Raw genomic sequence first — 14,172 nt, forward strand, 5'->3', positions numbered from 1 at the left:
GTTAAAACCCCATCCTCTGTAGGTGATGTCAGTTAAAACCCACGTCCTATATATGTTATGTCAGTTAAACCCCATCCTATATACAGTGCCTTGCGAAAGTATTCGCCCCCCTTGAACTTTGCGACCTTTTGCCACATTTCAGGCTTCAAACATAAAGATATAAAACTGTATTTTTTTGTGAAGAATCAACAACAAGTGGGACACAATCATGAAGTGGAACGACATTTATTGGATATTTCAAACTTTTTTAACAAATCAAAAACTGAAAAATTGGGCGTGCAAAATTATTCAGCCCCTTTACTTTCAGTGCAGCAAACTCTCTCCAGAAGTTCAGTGAGGATCTCTGAATGATCCAATGTTGACCTAAATGACTAATGATGATAAATACAATCCACCTGTGTGTAATCAAGTCTCCGTATAAATGCATCTGCACTGTGATAGTCTCAGAGGTCCGTTAAAAGCGCAGAGAGCATCATGAAGAACAAGGAACACACCAGGCAGGTCCGAGATACTGTTGTGAAGAAGTTTAAAGCCGGATTTGGATACAAAAAGATTTCCCAAGCTTTAAACATCCCAAGGAGCACTGTGCAAGCGATAATATTGAAATGGAAGGAGTATCAGACCACTGCAAATCTACCAAGACCTGGCCGTCCCTCTAAACTTTCAGCTCATACAAGGAGAAGACTGATCAGAGATGCAGCCAAGAGGCCCATGATCACTCTGGATGAACTGCAGAGATCTACAGCTGAGGTGGGAGACTCTGTCCATAGGACAACAATCAGTCGTATATTGCACAAATCTGACCTTTATGGAAGAGTGGCAAGAAGAAAGCCATTTCTTATCCATAAAAGGTGTCGTTTAAAGTTTGCCACAAGCCACCTGGGAGACACACCAAACATGTGGAAGAAGGTGCTCTGGTCAGATGAAACCAAAATTGAACTTTTTGGCAACAATGCAAAACGTTATGTTTGGCGTAAAAGCAACACAGCTCATCACCCTGAACACACCATCCCCACTGTCAAACATGGTGGTGGCAGCATCATGGTTTGGGCCTGCTTTTCTTCAGCAGGGACAGGGAAGATGGTTAAAATTGATGGGAAGATGGTTAAAATTGATGGGAAGATGGATGGAGCCAAATACAGGACCATTCTGGAAGAAAACCTGATGGAGTCTGCAAAAGACCTGAGACTGGGACGGAGATTTGTCTTCCAACAAGACAATGATCCAAAACATAAAGCAAAATCTACAATGGAATGGTTAAAAAATAAACATATCCAGGTGTTAGAATGGCCAAGTCAAAGTCCGGACCTGAATCCAATCGAGAATCTGTGGAAAGAACTGAAAACTGCTGTTCACAAATGCTCTCCATCCAACCTCACTGAGCTCGAGCTGTTTTGCAAGGAGGAATGGGAAAGAAATTCAGTCTCTCGATGTGCAAAACTGATAGAGACATACCCCAAGCGACTTACAGCTGTAATCGCAGCAAAAGGTGGCGCTACAAAGTATTAACTTAAGGGGGCTGAATAATTTTGCACGCCCAATTTTTCAGTTTTTGATTTGTTAAAAAAGTTTGAAATATCCAATAAATGTCGTTCCACTTCATGATTGTGTCCCACTTGTTGTTGATTCTTCACAAAAACATATTGTTTTATATCTTTGTTTGAAGCCTGAAATGTGGCAAAAGGTCGCAAAGTTCAAGGGGGCCGAATACTTTCGCAAGGCACTGTAGGTGATGTCAGTTGTGTGCACTGTGTACAGTGCTTTCGGAAAGTATTCAGACCCCTTCACTTTTTCCACATTTTGTTACATTACAGCCTTATTCTAAAATGGATGAAATCGTTTTCCCCCCTCATCACAATAACCCATCCTCTGTTGATGTCAATTAATAACCCATCATGACAAAGCAAAAACAGGTGTTTAGAAGTGTTTGCAAATGTATTAAAAATAAAATACTGATATCACATTTACATAAGTATTGAGACCTTGGTAGTGATTACAGCCTGGAGTCTTCTTTGGTATCACGCTACAAGCTCGGCACAACTGTATGAATGGGGAGTTTCTCCCATTCTTCCTTGCAGATCCTCTCAAGCTCTGACAGCTTGGATGGGGAATATCGCTGCACAGATGTTTTCAGGTTTCTCCAGAGATGTTCGATCAGGTTTAAGTCTGTGCTCTGGCTGGGCCACTCATAGACATTCAGAGACTTGTTCCACTGCCCCACTGTTTAGGGTTGTTGTCCTGTTGGAAAGTAAACCTTCGCCCCGGGTCCTGAGCGCTCTGGATCAGGTTTTCATCAAGTATTTTTTTATTTTATTTGACCTTTTATTTAACTAGGCAAGTCAGTTAAGAACAAATTCTTATTTTCAATGACGGCCTAGGAACAGTGGGTTCAGGGACAGAATGACAGATTTTTACCTTGTCAGCTCGGGATTCGATTTTGCAACCTTTTGGTGACTAGTCCAATGCTCTAACCACTAGGCTACCTGCCGCCCCTCTGTACTCTCTTTACTTTGCTCCGTTCATCTTTCCCTCTATCCTGACTAGTCTCCCAGTCCCTGGTGCTGAAAAACATCTCAACAGCATGATGCTGCCACCACCATGCTTCACCGTAGGGACGGTGCCAGGTTTCCTCCAGATGTGATGCTTGGCATTCAGGCCAAAGAGTTCAATCTTGGTTTCATCAGATCAGAGAATCTTGCTTCTCATGGTAGGAGAGTCCTTTAGGTGCCTTTTATAAAACTCCAAGCGGGCTGTCATGTTCCTTTTACTGAAGAGTGGCGTCCATCTATTTCCACAGAGGAACTCTGGAGCTCTGTCAGAGTGACCATTGGGTTCTTGGTCACCTCCCTGACCAAGGCCCTTCTCCCCCGATTGCTCAGTTTGGCCGGGCAACCAGCTCTAGGAAGAGTCTTGGTGGTTCAGGAGAGTCTTGGTGGCTCTTCCATTTAAGATTGAAGGAGGCCACTGTATTGTTGGGGACCTTCAATGCTGCAGACATTTTTTGGTACACTTCCCCAGATCTGTGCCTCGACACAATCCTGTCTCGGAGCTCTACGGACAATTCCTTCCACCTCATGGCTTGATTTTTACTCTGACATGCACTGTCAACTGTGGGACCTTATATAGACAGGTGTGTGTCTTTCCAAAACATGTCAAATCAATTGAATTTACCACAGGTGGACTCCAGTCAAGTTGTAGAAACATCTCAAGGATGATCAATGGAAACAGGATGCACCTGAGCTCAATTTTGAGTCTCATAGCAAAGGTTCTGAATACTTATGTAAATAAGATATTTATAAAAAAATGTATACATTTGCAAAACATTCTAATAACCTGTTTTCTCTTTGTCATTATGGGGTATTGTGTGTAGATTGAGGATTTTTTGTTGTTGATTTAATCATGATTTAAATCAAAATGATTTAATCATTTTAAAATAAGGCTGTTACGTAACAACATTTGGAAAAGTCAAGGGGACTGAATACTTTCCGAATGCACTGTAGATGATGTCAATTAAAAACCCTGTAGTCTATAGGTGATGTCAGCAGCCATTTAGTGTCACTCATTAGGGCTGCTGTAGGTAGGATTAGTAAGGCTGCAGGCCACTATTCAGTCCATTATCTGCTCAGTGATCAGAAGAGACATGTGACTGTCTGGGGCGTGCATACACAAACTCTCTCTCTCTGTCTGTGTGTGCCTCTCTCTCTCTCACGCCTAACAACAAACGGCTGTGGTGGGCAGCTGTTGCTCTCTTCCTGCCAAATCATTGAGCACGGCTCTAGCCATGTGTGTCTCCAACAACATCTGCCCTTGCCTCATCCTCTGTGTGTGCCCTGACTGTCTGCTGCATGGGCTCTGTTCAAATACTCCAGGTCTGGATGCCATACCTTATCCATGTCTGCTGTGTTTTTCTCTCCTTTTTGGTGTGTGTGTGTGGGGGGGACTGTGCGATAGGTGTCAAAGTGTGTGGATGTATGTGTACGTGTGGTATTGGGGGTTCTGGTTTTCTGAGCAGAGCTCCTTTGATTTTTTTGTAGTGTGGGGTCACATGGGGGCTGTGTTACACTGCTGCAGGCTGTGTTTAAAACAGGAGGAGGACCAGGGTACCGTACTGCACTCTACCATGGGACTCTACTGCAGCCAGAAGCAGCCTGGAGCACTGGTCTGGTCGACTATATCTAAGATTGTGTAGCCTTTGGGAAGAATGATCTTTGCCCTGGACTTACTAAAGGCAGACATTGTTGCCATGCCTTTTGGTGGTAAGACTGCACATGGATGTATTAGGACATTTCAGTATTCATAATATGTTAAAGACAATGACTGAGATGCTTGTGGCACTGTTAACAGAGCATTTTGAAACAGACAGAAAAGGCTTATGTAAAACCTTGTTGTTGTACATCTTACTCTGCTCTTGTTTATCTCTGTATGTACTGTCTATTTGTTGTTGGTGGCTAAGAGACTGCTTGTATTGTTGTCTGACTTGGGGTTGATGTGTGCTGTGTTTTGTTTTTGCTAGAGGTCAACAGGGCAATGTGCTCTCGCATCTCTGTGTTACAGTTGTCTGTCAGAACTGAGGAAGAGAGTGGTTCTTTGATGCTGGGCTAGTGACACTAGTGGTCTGGGAAGTGTGTATGTGTGTGTGTGTGTGTGTGTGTGTGTGTGTGTGTGTGTGTGCGTGTGCGCAAACCCCAGGCAGAAACACTTGCTTATTGTTGAGCGAACAGTACAAGTCATGCAGAACTGATCCCAACATAGCAGAACTGACCCCAACAATGCATGGCTGTATTCAAACCAGCATGAGTGAGGAAACGTCAAATGCATCAGTGTATCCGGTCTTCTCATATGGATATTGAGGAGTAGTGGACCCTACTGCCGGTAAAGCTGATGCAGAATGTGACTGTAATGTCATATCATATTTGTCAAATAACTTGTATAAGTAGCTGCTAATTCTTAGTATTTTCCTCTGCTTTATACAGCAGATGGAACCATGTAATAAAAGGCAGCAGAATTCTAATACTGGGACACAAAAGGTTAAATCAGAGATTTGGCTTGGGGATTATCTAGGAAGAGGGAGGGATCATCGTATTTTGGCTTGGGCTCATTATTAGTGGACTGTAACCGTTAATTACACATTCTCCAAATAAGTATATAGGACTTTTCCTTATTCAGGTCCGTTGTCTTTTCCAGTTGACAAGTGATGATTGTTGTTTCTGTCCGACTCTGAACTGTGTCATCCTGCTGACCGACGCGTCCTTCTAGAAGCTGAGGTTTGGGTTTAAGTCAGGATGCTACACTGTAAAAATGTCCTGTTGTTTTTACGGTAACCTACTGGCAGCCAGTTACCTGCAAGAAAAAAAGGTGCAGTATGTTACCGTACGGTATTTTACGGTATAATTGATTTACAGTACCAATAATGCTACTGTAGTCATTTTACAGTAACAAATACTTATTGTAATCTTTGGTACTGTTGTTTTACTCTAACCTACAGTTAACTGCACTGTTCCCTGACTTCGGATTTTGGCTCGCAACCTATTGGTTGGTAACTTCTTGAATGTCCTGCTGCGCCACCAGGTCAGTGATAATACAAGAGAAAAATAAAGTATATACTGTATACGAAAACGTGAAGGTGGTATTGCTGTAAAATGACAGTATGCTGCTGTTTTCTCATTACAATACACTCTTGTAAATTATATTCACTGTATTTTTGCGGCAACTCCGTAGCCGGTAAGCTATTGTAATTTAACATGCTGTACAATCTTGTAAAATGGTGTACTGTGAGCACACTTGGGACTCAACCTCTCCTGGGACTTGAACTCACAACCTCATGGTTGCCAGCAACCTGAAATGTCATGCGACACCACCATATCTGTGGGTGTGATGGAGATTGGCCACAGACTTATTGGCAACAATACATTTCTGCACTTTGCTAAAATATCAAGTCAATAATTGGGTGACTATCTGATTACACCAACGTAAAAATAGTAGTTCTCAAGGACACAAAGTGTGCATGAATTCTCTGTGGATTTGAACTTGCAACCTATAAGTGGGGAGTGTGTCAGTATTTCTGCAGTGCCACCAGGTACATATTTATTACCTATAACATATTTTCACACACTCTCAAAAATAAGAGTATAGTTTGGCAACTGCGTTGTTCCCTGGGGTACGAAATGGTCAAAGTTACACATAAGAACTCACATGGCATTGGCTGTTCAGTATCTTTTTAAGTATTTGTGTTTACAATCTATTTTTATAGTACATTTTCTAGGGTGGGGGCAATATGCTGGCAGGGCTCATTAGAGTATTTGGGGCATGGTTTCTATGCCAACCGTTAGTGGAAGTGTTGTACCCGTTGAAGTGGTTTTATCTATATGTTGATGAAGGTTGATCACCTCATTTGTCCATTTCCAGTTCTACAATCTAACACAGTTCCACCTCTGACAGTGTCAAAACAACCGCTATGCGGATGTTGGCTGAAGCGGATCTGATTTAATAGAGCCATAAATCTAACCAATATTTTGTTTTTGTGTTAAGAATGTTCCAAAGCCCATTGAACTATCCTGCATCATTCCCAGAAAGTTGCTGGGAATTTAATGTTACCTAACTGGCAAACAGCAAGTTATTGTTAAATGTACATTAACTTCCAGTGATTTTCAGATGACAACATTAAGCAAATTGATCAATAACCCACTTGCAACTAGCTGATCAATTTGGGTTAGTGGGTTAGTAACAAGTTACTGAAAATTAAACATTAACGTGCTGATGACCAGCAACCATTAAGTTACTGTGAAATGCCTATTAATCTCTCAACAGTGCAAGTCTTCATTGTCACAAGCTCTTACAACTAGTGCTTGTTTCCTTTGAAATGGGGTCTGTTTGAATAGGCTAAAATGAACAGCTTTGAGAATTAAAAAAACATGGCATGCCAGCTCCATCCTGTTGGCGCAGGGGACTAATTCTATATATAGAGAACATAACATTATAGGTTTGAATCTCACTGAGGCTGTACCATAATAATAAATAGGTCTGTTTGGGTACATCTGCCGTGGTGCCCATTTCGGCTCCAGGCATCAGCCGTTCCGTGCAGGAAAATGCCTTTAAAAGCTGCATTGTTGGCTGTATAACGCACCTTGCGTTGAATCCACGCCCTCGTGTATTTCAGTTGTTATTATGACCTCAGCCAGCAACCTCAACCAGCTCAGAGACATGGTTGGGTTGAGGTGTTTGCATCAATACAGTGGTGGTCAGTTGGTGGTTGTTGTTGTTGATATTGTAGAGATGTGTGTTTGTATTGAGGTTACTTTAGCGGATTCATCCTATCCTCCTGATAATAATAAATAATAGCAACTGTTCCATATTTCTTTAGTGGTCTTAAACCTGCTATATGAAACAACTATTTGTGTTGAAATAGCTATTTTTCTTAGTACTGTGCGGTGCTTTTCTTTCGCCCAAATGCACCTATACTCACATAGCATGACCATTGAAGTGTGTTAATGTTGTGTAGAGAGTTGTCTCAATGGTAAAGCTTCCTGGAAAACACAGAGATGACCTGCTGTCAATCAGTGACTCACAGAAAGAGACGTTAAACACTTCCTTGGAATTTGAACATTTATCAAAACAATTATAGCCGTTCTCCACCCAAGGCCGATCGTATGGGACCCATGTCAGTAGGATTAGGAAAATCCTGGCAGTGCTGTGTAAAATATTATTGTTTGGTTTAAAAAACTGCTATGGTTTTGAATCCACAAAGGACTCTGAGTAATGATTTTGTTTCGATAAAACATTTGATTTACAAACAACCACCGTCCCACAGGGAAAAGAATTGTTGAATCAATGTTGTTTCCGCGTCAATTCAACCCATCTATGTGATGACGTTAAATTAAAGTGTAAAACTGGATTGGATTTGCAAAAGTTAATTTCGTCTAATTTTCACCTAACTGTTAACCTAAATACAATGACATGGTGAATTTGTTTGTTTATTTCACATTTCATTCACGTTAGTTGAAAACTCAACAAAATGTCAATCAAAACTAGACATTGAACTGATGTCAGTGCCCAGTGGGATGCCTTGGGCAAGTGACTTTGCAGTCCAAATCCAAACAATCAATCAAGTATAGGAAACAAGTCATACATGAAAATACAAGATTAAAGCATTGTCATAAATAATATATGACCCTTTCCTGCTCTGTTGAGGTTTATTTGTTTCTTATAGGAAGTCATTCTGTTAAATTTGAATGGACATTTTCAGAACAAGCTTCTTTCCTTCTTATTTCCCTCCTACGTGTTTCACTTGTGGTGTGGATGGCATTATAGAATAGGGATACAGATTTAAGCAAGGCTGCTTTTCATTCCAGAAATATTTTCCCTATTTCCCTTCCATCTGCCTTCATTCACTCACATTCACATATACAATAGTACTAGATATTACTAAATAGGTGTCAATACCTGGTTTCCGCCATATTGCTTCCACCTATCTGCTCCTATCAGATCTGGACAATGGAGTGACTAAGGTGGTATAGAAGGGAGGAATTATCTGTGGAATGAGATGCTGTTATCTGGCATCTCGTTGGCTGTTTGGGGTTAAGCTGTGGAGGAATCATTGGGTGTCCCTTTGGAGAGTAGGGATGCCTGATTACCACCTAACAGACAACTAATCGATTCATTGATTCATATCCTCTTAGAGGTGTGGAAGCACAGGGCAGCAGACTCTTCATGTAAGAAGCCATGTTGCACAGTTCTGTACATCACTGCCCTTGTGAGGTTAACCAATCAGCCCTGGATGTCTCTCTCTGGTTGGAGAAGACGTTTGGTTACAGAGAGGTTTTGAAAGTTATTTGGTTGAAGACAGGTTGTACAAGGTATTTAGTTGAGGATAAATTGTAGAAGGTATTTTTGTGGTAATTTCTTGTTGATGTATTTTAGCATGTCATTGAGATACCATACTACTGTGCAACAATATACTGCTCACATTTGATGCTGTTGATCTGAGCTCAGAGCTTAGGGCTCTGTGACATGTAGCATGTAATCTAAGCACCCAGAGGGTGCTCTTAACGCGACTGGCTATGTTTTACATCACTATTCAAAGACCAATAATATAATGGGTGTATATAGAAGACACAAGGGATGTTTACCCCTGGACCACAAACTAAACAGTCATTTGGTGTCATGGACTACATCATGTCAGATGGTTTCAATGTCAACAGTGAAGAGGCGACTGGGATGCTGGCCTTCTAGGCAGAGTTCCTCTATCCAGTGTCTGTGTTCATTTGCCCATCTAAATCTTTTATTTTTATTGGCCAGTCTGAGATATGGCATTTTCTTTGTAACTCTGCCTAGAAGGCCAGCATCCCGGAGTCGCCTCTTCACTGTTGATGTTTAGACTGGTGTTTTGCGGGTACTACCATTTAATGAAGTTGCCAGTTGAGGACTTGTGAGGCGTCTGTTTCACAAACTAGACACTATAATGTACTTGTCCTCTTGCTCAGTTGTGTACCAGGGCCTCCCACTCCTCTTTCTATTCTGGTTAGAGCCAGTTTGCGCTGTTCTGTGAAGGGAGTATTATACAGCGTTGTCCGAGATCTTCAGTTGTTTGGTAATTTCTTGCATGGAATCGCCTTAATTTCTCAGAAGAAAGTACTTTGTTTCTGGACATTTTGAGCCTGTAATCGAACCCACAAATGCTGATGCTCCAGATACTCAACTAGTCTAAAGAAGACCAGTTTTATTGCCTCTTTAATCAGCACAACAGTTTTCAGCTGTGCTAATATAATTGCGAAAGGGTGTTCTAATGATCAATTAGCCTTTTAAAATTATAAACTTGGATGAGATAACACAACGTGCCATTGGAACACAGTAGTGATGGTTGCTGATAATGGGCCTCTGTACGCCTATGTAGATATTACATAAAAAATCTGCTGTTTCCAGCTACAATAGTCATTTACAACATTAACAATGTCTACACTGTATTTCTGATCAATGTGATGTTCTTTTAATGAACAAAAAACGTGTTTTTCTTTCAAAAACAAGGACATTTCTAAGTGACTCAATTTTTGAATGGTAGTGTATATGTTTTGACCATGACAGTTTACAGGTAACACCAATAATTTAGTCTCAACAGCCACATCATTCATTACCAGATTCAGCTGAGGTCTAAAGCTTAGGGAATGATTTGTACTAAATACAATACTGTTAGTTTTAGAGATGTTTAGGACCAGTTTATTACTGGCCACCCATTCCAAAACTGACTGCAACTCTTTGTTAAGAGTTTCAGTGACTTAATTCGCTGTGGTTGCTGATGGGGTTGAGGTCAGGACTCTGTACAGGCCAGTCAAGTTCTTTCACACCGATTTCAATGAACCATTACTGTATGGACCTCGCTTTGTGCATGGGGGGCATTGTCATACTGAAACAGGAAAGGGCCTTTCCCAAACTGTTGCCACAAAGTTGGAAGCACATATTCGTATATAGAATGTCATTGTATGCTGTAGCGTTAAGATTTCCCTTCACTGGAACTAAAAGGCTTGGCCTGAACCATGAAAAACAGCCCCAGACAATTATTCCTCCTCCACCAAACTTTACAGTTGTCCCTATGCATTGGGGCAGGTAGCGTTCTCCTGGCATCCGCCAAACCCAGATTCCAGATTCCCGCTGCTCAGCCATGGAAATCCAAATCCATTCCATTTCTACTTTGCACATTCTTCCATTGCAAAACTACCATTCCAGTGTTTTACTTGCTATATTGTATTTACTTTGCCACCATGGCCTTTTTTGCCTTTACCTCCCTTCTCACCTCATTTGCTCACATTGTATATAGACTTGTTTATACTGTATTATTGACTGTATGTTTGTTTTACTCCATGTGTAACTCGGTGTCGTTGTATCTGTCGAACTGCTTTGCTTTATCTTGGCCAGGTCGCAATTGTAAATGAGAACTTGTTCTCAACTTGCCTACCTGGTTAAATAAAGGTGAAATAAAAAAATAAAAATAAAAGCTCCCGATGAACAATTCTTATGCTGACGTTGCTTTCAGAGGCAGTTTGGAACTCGGTAGTGAGTATTGCAACCGAGGACAGACAATTTATCCGTGGTATGCGCTTCAGCACTCTGCGGTCCCGTTCTGTGAGCTTGTGTGGCCTACCACTTTGCGGCTGAGTCATTGTTGCTCCGAGATGTTTCCATTTTGCAATAATAGCATTTACAGTTGACCGGGGCAGCTCTAGCATGACAGAAATTTGACTAACTGACTTGTTGGAAAGGTGACACCCTATGACAGTGCCACATTGAAAGTCACTGAGCTCTTCTGTAAGTCCATTCTACTGCCAATGTTTGTCTATGGAGATTGCATGGCTCTGTGCTCAATTTGAATAGACCTGTCCGCAACGGGTGTGGTTGAAATAGCCGAATCCACCAACTTGAAGTGGTGTCCTTGTGTGTATACATAGTGTGCATTGACCCAACTTGGAATAAGCATTTCGCTACACTCGCATTAACATCTGCTAACCATGTGTATGTGACAAATAAAATTTGATTTAAAATTTGATTTATGATTTGATTTGAATAGATGTTGAATTGACGTCTGTGTCCAGTGGGAGGTCATGTAGTCCTCTAACGCAGTTGGTAGAGCATGGTGCTTTCAATGCCAGGATTGTGGGTTTGATTCCCAGGACCACCAGTCCGTAAAATGTATGCAAGCATGACTGCGAGTCGGTTTGGATAAAAGCGTCTGCTAAATGGCATATAATGTAACGTGTCTGGAAAAACATTTATTTTCCATTTGACAGGTGATGATGTTGGTTCTGTCTGTCTCGGCACTTTGTAATCAGAATAGAATGTACAGCAGGAGAGTCATTCTGCTGACTGACGCGTCCTTCTAAAAGCTGAGGTTTGAGTTTATGTCAGGACACTGCCGTACAACTTTGTGTTTTGACCAATAAGCTCATCGCATACTTTGGAAGGTTTTCTGAAGTTGACAATGTGAACTTCAACTCAGAGTCACAGATGAGCACAACAGGTACGGTATATCTGGAGTCAGCGCAGTAGTGGAGTTGCAGACCTTTGGTTGTTCATTTATCAGTGCCCGTCTCAACTTATTGAAGTGTGACCCTCCAAGGCTGCATGGCTTTTTCCATTTATCTGGACACTGGCTCTGTGCCCAGCTGTAGAGGGGCAAACTGTGTGACTGCACAGGAAATTGGAGGTTTATTAAACAGAATAAGAGGTAGACATCTTCTCTGCACAAAAAAACAGAGGATTTTAGACCAATTTTTATGGCTTTCGTAGTTGCTTCAATACATACAAGTCCATGTAGTGGAGATCACGTTGCAAATCATGATGGAAAACAGTGGTGCTTCAGAAAGATCTTATCTGTGAGGAGTGCTGCTGTTAGGGCCTTTAACGCATATTAATCAACTGTAATTGCTTGAGCTAAACAAGCTCGGGCATACCTGCCATGGTGTCCATTTTGGCACCAGGCATCAGCTGTTTTGTTTCAGTGCAGTGATACACTATTGGCGAGGGAATAACGTAACAGATACTGTACACACTTCATTTCCACCTAGTTGAATGTTGATCAAATCTTCCTCATGCATTTGCTCTTCCCTCTGCATAGACTATTGACCTCCACTGAGTGTGTAAAATATTAGGAACACCTTCCTAATATTCAGTTGCAACCCCTTTTGCCCTCAGAACAGCTTCAATTCGTCAGGGCATGGACTCTACAAGATATTGAAAGCGTTCCACAGGGATACTGGCCTATGTTGATTCCAATGCTTCCCACATTTGTGCCAAGTTGGCTGGATGTCCTTTTGGTGGTGGACCATTCTCGATACACATGAGAAACTGTTGAGTGTAAAAAACCCAGCAGTGTTGCAGTTCTTGACACACTCAAACCGGTGCGCCTGGCATCTATTACCATACCCCATTCAAAGGCACCTAAATCTATTGTCCTGCCCATTCACCCTCTGAATGACACACACATACACAGTCAATGACTCAATTGTCTTAAAAATCCTTCTTTAAACTGTCTCCTCCCCTTCATCTACACGGACATCTACACTGATTGAAGTGGATTTAACAAGTGACATCAATAAAGGATCATAGCTTTTACCTGGATTCACCTGGTCAGTCTGTCATAGAAAGAGCAGGCGTTCTTTGTATTTGTGTATTCATCAATATATCCGGTGTTTTGGAGATGTAACTGTGTTGGAGCTGCGAAATCTACAAATTCCAACATGAAATGGAATGTGAGATGTAATCTGGACATCGATGAGGCTTATGTAAATCCTTATTATTTTGTTTAATGATTTTCAATTTGAGCATCATTATTTCTATATAGCCTGGGAGTGGGACGGGTGTGGCTTTGTGACAATGATCAAGAGTAGCTGCTCACTGATTTCGCAGCTCCAACACAGTTACATCTCCAAAACACCAGCTATGCGGGGGTCGATGATCGCCAATTCACGCTTGATCGATTTGAATCTAGGACTTAATTAATACTCGGGACAAACATAAATCAAGGCATAGTACCCAAAATGTATAGAATCTGCAAAGCAAATTCATGTTCTAATATCTACTTCAATCCTATCTCAAGCCTCCTACCTATCACATTTTGAGATGCATTTGAAATATAAACGGATGTACACATACTGTATGTGCATGGGATTTCTCTTAATGCGACTCAGTGCAGCCAATGGCAATGTCCGCTTTAGGTATAATGCCAGGAGCCACTTGTGGATTTGACAGCTCTAACGCAGTCCCACCTCCAACACCACCAAAACAACCGCTATGCAGATGTCGGCTAAAGCGGATCTGATTGAATTGAACCTTAAGAAAGGTTGCCTTCAGTCAAGGCCATGGACGTCATTCATTTTAACACTAACAAATATGAATCATACCTGAGGGATACATACTAGTCAGTATGGTAACACATTCAACATCTAAGATATTATCAACTCCGTCTGCAGATAGAGTTCACTAATCTCCTTACAGTCAAGGGACAAGGGCTTGATTCATTTCCAGAAAAGCATGTGCATATACACACAGACACACACACAGACACACACACATATCCTACTCCTGACCCTAACCCCCACCAATTGCACTAGTTATGATATTGACATAAGTGTCGCACAATCAATTACAAGGCTTGGGGATGACGTCTTGTTTGCGCCTCACCAAGGT

The 14,172-nt window shown here is 41.5% G+C and overlaps 1 protein-coding gene across 6 annotated transcripts in view; it reads left to right on the top strand.

The window, feature by feature from the left end:
• Positions 1 to 14,172, top strand: part of rasgrp3 (RAS guanyl releasing protein 3 (calcium and DAG-regulated)) — a 56,651-nt gene that overhangs the window by 24,157 nt on the left and 18,322 nt on the right. For 2 of the 6 annotated variants that reach the window (XM_052498511.1, XM_035754253.2), the window contains exon 2: positions 5,486 to 5,568. The exons of the other annotated variants lie outside the window; for them this stretch is intronic. The gene's annotated coding sequence lies outside the window, so the exon portion shown is untranslated. The remainder of the gene's footprint in view (positions 1 to 5,485; positions 5,569 to 14,172) is intronic. 6 annotated transcript variants of the gene reach the window in all.

This window comes from Oncorhynchus keta, chromosome 36 (genome assembly GCF_023373465.1).
Source record: "Oncorhynchus keta strain PuntledgeMale-10-30-2019 chromosome 36, Oket_V2, whole genome shotgun sequence".
Lineage (NCBI taxonomy): Eukaryota > Metazoa > Chordata > Actinopteri > Salmoniformes > Salmonidae > Oncorhynchus > Oncorhynchus keta.